The 4,357-nt window shown below is 34.5% G+C and overlaps 1 long non-coding RNA gene across 1 annotated transcript; it reads left to right on the plus strand.

Annotated features, from left to right (window-relative positions):
* The first annotated feature begins 1,261 nt into the window (after positions 1-1,261).
* LOC147507904 (uncharacterized) lies at positions 1,262-4,104 on the plus strand. The gene is made up of 5 exons (XR_015216263.1): positions 1,262-1,331; positions 2,797-2,856; positions 3,646-3,705; positions 3,806-3,855; positions 3,969-4,104. It is a non-coding gene; the product is annotated as an uncharacterized LOC147507904 (long non-coding RNA).
* Positions 4,105-4,357: the final 253 nt, after the last annotated feature.

Here is a 4,357-nt window from a genome sequence, read left to right on the forward strand (position 1 = left end):
GACTATCATGCGTCCAGACGCAACCCATGCGTTTGGGACGTATAGATCGAGCGTCCAGATGCATTGATTAATTCTGGGACGCATGAATAGTGTGTCCAGACGCATGAATCGACACTGTAGCTAATTCCTTCTCAGTTTTGGAGATGAAGTTGGACTCTGGAAGAAGTCTATTTGTATTAGGAAACAAATGACGGTTTGGAATGCTTCTAGAGCTCATTGTAACCCCTATAAATAGAGGACCTAAGTGCCTCATGTAATTAACCAATTCACTTATATTCTTGTCTCCAGAAGTTGAGGCAAAGAGAGATTAATAATAAAAGATCGGTTTTAACTAGCTGAGTCTTAATAAATTAGTCTTTCTAGTCTTATGTTCTTCGACTCTTCTTCTTCTCATTCTGCGTGTTCTTCCTTCTTTATGGAAGGCTAATCTTATCCTTCAAGGGAGGAGATGAAGCCAGTGCTTAAGGTTTAATGATTCTTCTGGTTCATGGTGTTTCTGTCCGGGTTAGTTCTTTATGTTTTTAGTTATTAGTTCCATTACCCACGCCAGGGGATGGAAGTATAGAATAGGGTTTATGTTTTGCAATATTAATATCATGCTAGTATTCTTTAGTTTTCTTCTAGTAGTATAATTCTTTAGAGTTAGGGAAGTATTCTTTGTGTTGCCTTAGAAGGGGTAGCTCAGGGAGTGGCTGCCTAGGGGAAGTATTCTTTGTATTTGCCTTAAGTGGTGATTCATTGAATGGCCGCCCTATTAGGAAGTACTCCTTGATGTTGCTCTCGATAATACATTGAATGGCTGCCCGAGCTTGCATAAAAGGAAAGAAGATATTAATAGCATAAACATAGGAACAACCTTCATTACAAGAAAATAGACTTTATGCCACGGATGTCCCGGATTTTTAGCCATGGACTAAAACCCTCACTTGTTTGGCAACAGACAGGGACCATAGCTAGTTGACAAAGGTCCATGACAAGTTTCTGCTGCGTTTAGCCACTGTTGAGCTACGGTTAAGGTCGTGGCTGGCGCCACGGTCTTCACCATTGGATACTTGTGTGAATGTGTTCCAATGGCTTAAGATCTTCTTTTGTTGTCGTGAATCGTAGGCAAAGATGTATCGTATATATAACATTAATCTCATCTAAAACTAACGAAAAAGAAATGTTCAGCACAACGAAGATGAACTCGATCAATCAACACTTTCTCTCGAGATTATGAGATAAGAGTTAAAATATCTTGTATTGTCAAAAAAAAAAAAAAAAAAGTTAAAATATCTTGCTGTTTGAAGTTGGGGACACACTCGGGTGTCTTCTTCTAACGATTCTCAAAGGTAAGAAATTAGAAATGATATCCTTTGTTCTTTATCATGGTAGTTCTATAGATTCACTCTGGGTTTTCAATATTCATTATGATTCTATGTTTTCCCGAAACTGAAACCCTAGTTCATGAAAAGTGTTGCTTTATCTTAAAAGGCCGCTAATTTCTTGACGATATAGGATTTGAGAAGGGAAATCCGACTTTCAAAAATTTTACTGGTCGAATTTCTTATAAATTTTCAAAATGTTTATTTTAGAAATTAAAGAATAAAAGAAATGGAGCTCATAAATATGAGCTGCGCTATTTGGCTTCTGAACAATGATTCTCAATTAGAAAACAATTGTAGTGGGGAGATTAACTTGAGTTTGTAACACTTTTTTGATGTTGTAGAAATGTGCGAGCTTGGCCAATTAGAAATTGATGAACTTCTCTTTCTCAACTTTGTCTTTGTTTGAATTGAATGGTATGCCCTCTTTAATATTCATGTGTCCCTCAAAACCCTTATTTTAGAACTGAATTAGAGACTAGAATATCAAAGAAAAAATTAATTACTATTATTATTATAAAAAAAATAGGTACTCTTGGGGTAGTGAAATGGTTTTCAGGTCGTATTCAACTTGGGTTTTTGTGTTAAGTTACCATAAATTCAAAGGTAAAAAAAAAATTCCTTTTTGTTCTTCTCATATAAATTTTGCAGATTGGTTTTATTGTTTTGATTTGAAGACTTGAATGTCCTTATTAGTTTTGTTTATATTCTTATGAGAGCCTCGGTTTGTTTTAAACCTTCGTTCATTTTAAGCGGTTTTGTTTTTGTATCCCTAATTCCTTGTGTATATAGGTTTATGAAAGAGTACAAATATGAATTTGTTGAGTGTACGATTTTGAGGGGTAAGTACTCAGATTTGTTTATAACCTATATATATATATATATATATATATATATATATATATATATATATATATATATATATATATATATATATATATATATGATCTGCTAGCCCTTATCGACCATTCTAGTTCTGAGCGTAGATCTCGCATGGTACTTAAATGGAAGGTGGAGTTAGGTATAACAATGTTCTAGAATTGAGTATTTCGAGTTAAGGATTGGTACTCACTACTAAGTAACATGGGTAGTCCTAAAGGTGCTGGGAATTGGCTAACTCTATTTATTATAACTGTAAAATTGTTTTAATTTATATACTACTATCAATCTTTGAAAAACTTAAGGCTTTGTCCATTTGTTTGTGCCAAGTCAGTTTGCATTTAGTGCTTGCCGCCTCTGCTTCCTGAATTGCACGGTCGCTGACGCCTCCACTGGTAATTCGTCAAACAAAGAAAGGCTGTATTTTTCAGCTTTTATGATAATTTGTCACAGGAAGGACACATTAACATTTTTTTTTTGCTTGAAAGGACATGTTGCTGTTACTTTCAATTGGTTCATAGCAATGTGTATATATTTTTTTTTTTCTTCTTAGGTTAGATTGGTTCTTTAGTTGAGGATAATTCTTTATGTGAACTTTGGGTTTCTATACTCGGTGAGTTAGAAGTTGGAACCTTTTTTCTATTTGTCATTCATTTTTCCTCAGATGATACACACTGTCAATGCTACTTTTATTTGTGATTGATATATACATATAATAATGGGTCTTGTATATTTAATTGTTCAATATTTGATTGCTTTGGTAGCTTGTATAAATGCTTTGTTTCTACTTGTTGCTTAGATTTCTATCCCTGTGAAATTAAAGCTTTGTTGGCTAGTCAATTTTCTTAGAGAAGCTTCTTATCACATAAACTCTTTCCAACTAGACACTGGCCTTGTAGTGATTCTCTGTTTGTGGAATTGATGTTGTTGCTTCTCCTGTAAATTACTACCATTTCCGGACTTGTTTGATGAGGTAATGTGATAGAGTATTGAATTGTAATCTGTTTTTTGCCACTAAATACTTAAGAGAGCTATTAGGTTCATAAGTGGTGTTGCTTTTGGCAAATAGGCAGCATCCTAGCTTTGACGCAGTTTGTTTTCTTCGTATCACAGATTTTCAGACTACCATTAATTAACTTCTCATTTAATACTTGTTATAGGAAACTAGTGTAGTGACCCTAATTGTCTTATTTGAAATTTTATTGTATGATTTTGTTTGTTCTTTATGGTAAAGGTAGTGCCCAATAAGCAATAAGCTATGGTCTTATGTATCAAGGTATACCAAAGGTGTTGTAGTTTTTTCAAGGTATACATAAGGTACTTAATTTGGGACATGATATGGTACTTAATTTCTTAAGGTGAAACTGTTTAATTCTAACATCTCTATGCTCTTATTATGAAGCTCGTAGAAACTGGTAACTGGTGCAGTCGTAAGAGAGGCAGAAGAACTTCGGGGCTAAAGGTCGTAAGAGTTTTAGTTCTTGTGCATTTTCTTTTGATGGGGCTATTGTCATATTATTGATTGGTACATCACTTGGGGTTAATACTTTTCATAATTCCAGACTTTTGATGCCAACAATTGATTGCCCCTCCATGGAACTTCAGAGCAAGAGTATGTACATCCATCACACTTACATGGCACATCACACACAAGTTTTAATGCACGAATTCACTCTTGTACTACTTTGTTTTTTATATGATGTAGTTTCATGTATTTTCCTGCAGTCGTTCTTCAGTTGCTTCAGATGGTCATACAGATCTTGGGAGTGTAACAGCATTGCTTGGCGAGGACTTGAACCAACTGGGAGGGCCATACCAACTGGAATTAAAAGAGGGAGCAGTAATTCCCACTCGTAAGCTTCCTGTTCCAACATTTTTTTATAAATTTCAAGCCATTCACTTTATGCTAACTGTAAGATCCCTAAATGTAGTTTATTTATATTGAAATTCAACAAGAAGAGTCATATTATCTGCTCAATGCAGATCCTTATACCATGGCTTGTCTCATTTTTTGGCTGATTAGATGTACGAATATTTGCCTAAATATTCTCTTATAGTTACTTTAGATGTTTTTTGGCTGCTTAGATTCACTTGTTTTATATACTCTAATACAT

The sequence above is a fragment of the Coptis chinensis genome, chromosome 3 (genome assembly GCF_015680905.1).
Source record: "Coptis chinensis isolate HL-2020 chromosome 3, ASM1568090v1, whole genome shotgun sequence".
Lineage (NCBI taxonomy): Eukaryota > Viridiplantae > Streptophyta > Magnoliopsida > Ranunculales > Ranunculaceae > Coptis > Coptis chinensis.